Source organism: Heterodontus francisci, unplaced genomic scaffold (assembly GCF_036365525.1).
Source record: "Heterodontus francisci isolate sHetFra1 unplaced genomic scaffold, sHetFra1.hap1 HAP1_SCAFFOLD_43, whole genome shotgun sequence".
NCBI classification, from domain to species: domain Eukaryota; kingdom Metazoa; phylum Chordata; class Chondrichthyes; order Heterodontiformes; family Heterodontidae; genus Heterodontus; species Heterodontus francisci.
Window position 1 is genome coordinate 5551523 of NW_027141852.1, and position 5866 is coordinate 5557388.

Here is a 5866-nt window from a genome sequence, read left to right on the forward strand (position 1 = left end):
CTCACGAGTCATCCTCGACAGCCACAACAAACGATGTTTCATACAGAGGTGACGTACACCCCGGGTGTAGCCCATCGTCTTCCGAGACGGACGGTTGCCTATTACAATTACAACTACAGCTACAACTACAAGAGCGAGTCAGAGGCTGAGAACACTGCCGTGACGAACTCAGCTCTTGACTCGCCAAAGCCTGCCCACTATCTACAAGGCCTTCCTCTGATTTCAATTACTCATGTATTTGCGATCTGGCTCTGTAGCTTAGTTGGTTAAAGCACCTGCCTAATAAACAGGAGATCCTGGATTCAACTCCCAGCAGAGCCTCATTTCACAGTAGCAACATGCTTGAAAAGTTTAATTGTCTATATTGACATCTGTGTCTTGTTAACTTTAATTCAAAATACTTGATGAATTTCAATCACAAAAAAAACAGCCTTTGTGAAGGATTTGAGTTTGGAATGGCTGTTCCTCCTTCGACAGAATTTCAGTGCTGATCCATCAAACGTAACTTCTTTGACATAAATTTGTTCACAGTAACATTCAACCTGGAAAACAGCTTGATATTCATCTCACTGAAGGAGAGTGTTTGTGTCATTATGTGTTGCTTTTAACCGAGACTGGGACATGACACAAGTGGGAGGGTTTATCTGAGGTTTGGAATATTTGTCAGTCAGGAACAAGAAAAATCAAAGGAACCAAATAAGAAAACCTATGTCTCATGTGGTTACCGAGAAACGGTGAGAAGATATTAAACTTTGTTGTATTTAATACAACTGTGTGAACTTTGATCTTTGCGGCCTTTTATAAACAGTATTTGAAGGGTCTCAGTAAAAATGTTCAGTGTTGATGAGAGTGTGGTCTGGGTGAGCAGCTGCTTAATGTGACGGGGTCAGGACTGGATGCAGGAAGTTCTCTGACAGTCTCTCTCTGATGGGTTGAGTTGATTTTCAACTGGCAGCTGTTGCTGTTTTGATAATTCAAGTTCCCTCCACCGATTGTTTTGGACAGACAGTGCAGTATGAGGATGTAAAGGGTTAATGCTGAAGACAGTGGGATTAACCCCTCCCACAATCAGAGTGATGATGTAACAGTCACATGAGATGAGGTTTGGGAGGAGAGAGCAGCACCAAGGATGCCAGTTTCGGAGGCTTGATGAGTGTGTATATAGTATTGTGTAAATTAGAAAAGAGTTCATAGTTCTTTCAGCAGGAAATGTGTCCAGAAAATATCACGAAACTCACAATTTTATTCTTCAGGAGTTGGAACACAGGGATATTAACTCCAAGTGACAGTAGTGGTTTCATTTAACAAAAGAAAAGTAGAGAATAATATTGCTCATTGATTGAAATCCCCCAGTGAGGAGACAGTTAAACAGGTGATCTGTTGGGGCATCCTTCGATCCAAGGTTTCGGCAGCATTTAATCTCCCTTTTTGGTGATACTGTCTGTTTTTTGCATCTTTTTTTAATCCAGCTTTGATGGACCCCTGAAAAAACTGAAAAAAGTGAACAGATCCATCCTTTCTTTTCTTCCTTCTTCCCATCAGTTTCTCTTTTCTGTCCCAATTTAATCTGCTGTTTTATCCATTCCAATCATAATTCAACATTCCAATCAAATCTATGTGTTATTCCACAGTGTCTCTCCATGTGTTTTATTCTGTTGTATTCTCTCACAGTCTGTTTGATGATCAATTTTACATCTCACTCTCTGTTCTGGAGAAGATCAGAAGCAGTGTTATCTGTTTGCAACACCCGACAAGTCTGCCTGAGGCTGTGTCTCATCGATAATGTGGAGTTCGGAACATAGGAACATCGGAGCAGGAGTCGGCCATTCAGCCCATCGAGCCTGCCCCACCATTCAATATGATCATGGCTGATCATCCACTTCAATGCCCTTTTCCCCACACTTTCCTCATATTCCCTTATGTCATTTGTATCTAGAAATCTATCAATCTCTGCTTCAAACATACTCAATGACTGAGCTTCCACAGCCCTCTGGGGTACAGAATTCCAAAGATTCACAACCCTCTGAGTAACAACATTTCTCCTCATCTCTGTCCTAAGTGGCTTGCCCCTTATTTTGAAATTGCGTCCCCTGGTTCTCGACACCCCAACCAGGGGAAACATCTTAGCTGCATCTACCCTGACTGTCCTTTAAATATTTTGTAGGTTTCAATGAGATCACCTCTCATTCTTCAAAACTCTACACAATAGAGCCCCAGTTTCCCCAATCTCTCCACATCGGACAGTTCCACCATCCCAGGAACAAGTCTGATGAACCTTCTTTGCAGTCTATCTATGGCAATAATATCCTTCCTAAGGCAAGGGGACCAAAACTGCACACAGTACTCCAAGTGCAGTCTAACCAAGGTTCCATACAATTGAAGCAAGAATTCACTACTCCTGTACTCAAATCCTCTTGCGATAAAGGCCAACATACTATTAGCCTTCCTAATTGCTTGCTGCACCTGCATGTTAGCTGTCAGTGACTTATTGACATGGACACCCAGGTCTCCCTTATACTCCATACCTCAGTTAATAAAGGAAAGGACCTGCTGAACCACCTTATTGACCTGTACTGCTACTTCAGGGATCTGTGGACATTCACTCCAACGTCCCTCACTTCCTCTGCACCATTCAGTGTTCTCCCATTAATTGTGTATTCCTTTGCCTTTTTTGACGCCTGCTCTCGCTGTTCCCTGCTCTCCGAGTGAACTCTTGCTCCCTCTCTCTCCTGGGCTCTTTATGCTCTACTCTGCTCTCACTGTTTCCCGCTCTCTTAATGTATCAACATTTGTTTGCCTTGTGTTTAATTTAAAATATGGATTAACTGTATTTTACAGTTGTAGGTTTTATTTGGTAATCCTGTGCAAGTTGTGGATTGGTATTCAATATTCAGCTCTGTGAAAACGTTTGTGAATGAAAATATAACTTTCAATCTTATACATGGGCTGGTCTGCAAGCTCCAAGTCCTTCATTTTGTAGTAATGGCTTGATACTGCATCTTTCAGTCTTAATCTCTGTGGGATTTTTGAACTGGTATGTAATGCATAACTTGGTCTAACGTTCTGATGTACATTATTGGGATTCATAGGATCATAGGAAATAGGGGCATTAGGCCATTCAGCCCATCTAGCCTGCTCCAACATTCAAACAGATCGTGACTGATCATCTACCTCTACGCCATTTTTCTCTGCCATCTCCATATCCCTTGATCTTGTTAGTATTTAGAAATCTATCGATTTATGTCTTGAATATGTTCAATGATTGATCTTCCACAGCCCTCTGGGATAAAGAATTCCACAGATTTCTCACCCTCTGAGTAAAGAAATTCCTGCTCATCTCAGTCTGCCCTTATTCTGAGACTGTGTCCCCTTGTTCTGGACTCACTAGACAGAGGAAACATCCTATCCATATCTACCCTGTGACACCCTGTAAGAAATTTGCCTGTTTCAATGAGATCACTTCTCACTCTTCAATACTCTAGAGAATTTAGGCCCAGTTTCTGCAGTCTCTCATCATAAGACAATCCCACCATCCGAGGGGATGAGACCAGTGAATCACTGTTGCACTCCCTCTGTGACAAGTCTATCCTTCCTTAGATAAGGAAACCAAAATTGTACAGAATACTCCAGGTGCGGTCTCATCTAGACTTCATACATCTTTACTCATGTACTCAAATACGCTTTCAATGAAGCCAACATTTGCCTTCCTAATTGCTTGCTGCACCTGCATACGAGCTTTTAGTGTCTCATGAACAAGGACACCCAGGTGACTTTGGACATCGACACTTCCCAGCCTCTCACCATTTAAGAAATACTCTGTCTTTCTGTTTATTCTACCAAAGTGGAGAACTTCACACTTATTCACATTATATTCCATATGCCATGTTCTTGCCCATTCATTTAACCTGTCCAAATCCCCTTGAAGCCTCCTTGCATTCATTCTGTACCTTTCAATCAGGTAAATTTTGTCTGTTCTATTTCAGATTTTATATTTAAAATGTCACCATGGTGACAGAGTTTATTTGGATCTGATAGTGAGTTTGTTTTTGGACTGTGATTGATGTATCAACCTGTCAGCTGTACTGAATTGGAGTGAAATAGAAACAACTTCTGTCTCTCCTGCTGTTGTTTGACTGTTGGATTGAAAATGTGTCACTCTTGACTTTGGGATCAGTGTCTGTCTGACTACTTATTTTGTTTGCTCCAGTGGAACTGATGAACTGGCAGTATCTCTGTGCTTTGGGAGTGATCCTGTACCGACTGTGTGTTGGAATGAGCACGCTGCACTTTTCCTTGTGTCCAAGAATCACCACATCCAGTCAGGTTCCTTCATGTATTTTCCTGCAGGAATGAAAGAACTGGTGAGGTAGAAGATACAAAAGCGATCAATGTAATCGTCCCAATAATAATCATTATGAACAATCACAAAATGAAAACCAGGAACACAAACAGTGTCAGTGTCTGACTCCACTGCAGTACTGCAGCATTCAGCTTCTGTTTACCAGGTGTTTGCAGTGGTTTTACAACAAGTTTGTGACATTCAGAAACAACACAAGCCCTGCACTGCTCAATGACTGGGACTGTCCGATAGAGCAGTGACCTTTACACAGTCACATTTCTATTTCAACGGAAAACAAGCAGCCACTATTTAAAATGTGCCTTTCACACTTCTCACCTGGTGTCTGCAATAAATGCTCTTTGTCTAACTGTCCACATCGTTATTTTGCGGCTATTTTTCCCCCCACTGTTCACGATCCAACAAACAGTGAGAGACTGGAACTAAAGCAGGAAAATTCCCTCAATAGTGATTTCTTCCCATTGTGTCTCCCTGAGCCTGTACAGACACTGTCCGAGAATGAACTCTCCCTTCCCCGTGTCCCCGGCTCACTCCATGTTCCGGGAGCAGCTCCTGCTCAACAGTGTCTGTTCCAAACACTCCCCGACTCCCCCTCAACTTCCCACCACTCAATGCTAATCTCTGAGCACATCTGCGGACACGCTCCCAAAGCAGTGGCTGCTGGAAGCAGATGCTGTTTGTTCCCTTCCCCCGGGCCCGGGAAGTCTCCATTAGCAGCTGATTTAAAGCATCTTTCCCTGATTGAGTGAATGGCCTCACAGGCTGGGTTGGGGAAGGATGCGCATGCGCTCCACTCCTCATTGTGACGTCCCACTGGGGGCGGGGCTACATCGCGCGTGCGCAGATCATTGCAGCAATTCAGCATTCAAACATCAATGGGAACTTTCCCCATTTCACCCTCATCAAAGTCCCAAAGAAAGTGAAGAGGGGCTTGGACTGGAGGGAGGGAGGGGCGGGGTAGGGGGAACCTAGAACCCAGAAAGCTGCCTACTTGCCCCATTTAGATGCTCAATTTGCAGTCATTCCCTGCAGGGGGTTTGTTATTATTGAGCCCCTCCTGGTAAAACAATCCAATAGAAAGAGGGGAGAAAGGAGGGAGCTGGTGTGTTTGCTGGGACCTTGCAGAATTCATTTCAGCAGCAAAAGTCCCGGGTTATATTAACCCGAGTGAAACACGCTGTCAGTGAGAGGAAAACCGAACGGCCCTTTTCATCTTTTCATTGGAAACAAAGTAGAGCCGGAAGTGCGGCGAGCAGAGCAGACACACAAGCTCAATGACAGGAGAGCTCGGCCGTCCCTGAGTTTCAGCTCCCGGCTCTTCCATTTCATCATCCACACTGTCTTTACTGTGGATGTTCAGGGGTTCCTTGTCGGATCTGAGGACTGTTTCCATTAAACATTCTGAGCCAGGAGATCCACACACTCTCTGTTATCAAGATTTATGGGCAGGAATGTTTCAAAACTTTGTCTATTAAATCATTGTATTATTCACAGAACTAATGAGGCAAT

General features: G+C 43.4%; 1 non-coding gene across 1 annotated transcript; it reads left to right on the forward strand.

Moving 5' to 3' along the window:
• The first annotated feature begins 247 nt into the window (after positions 1-247).
• On the forward strand, positions 248-321 carry trnai-aau (transfer RNA isoleucine (anticodon AAU)). The gene has a single exon. It is a non-coding gene; the product is annotated as a tRNA-Ile (tRNA).
• Positions 322-5866: the final 5545 nt, after the last annotated feature.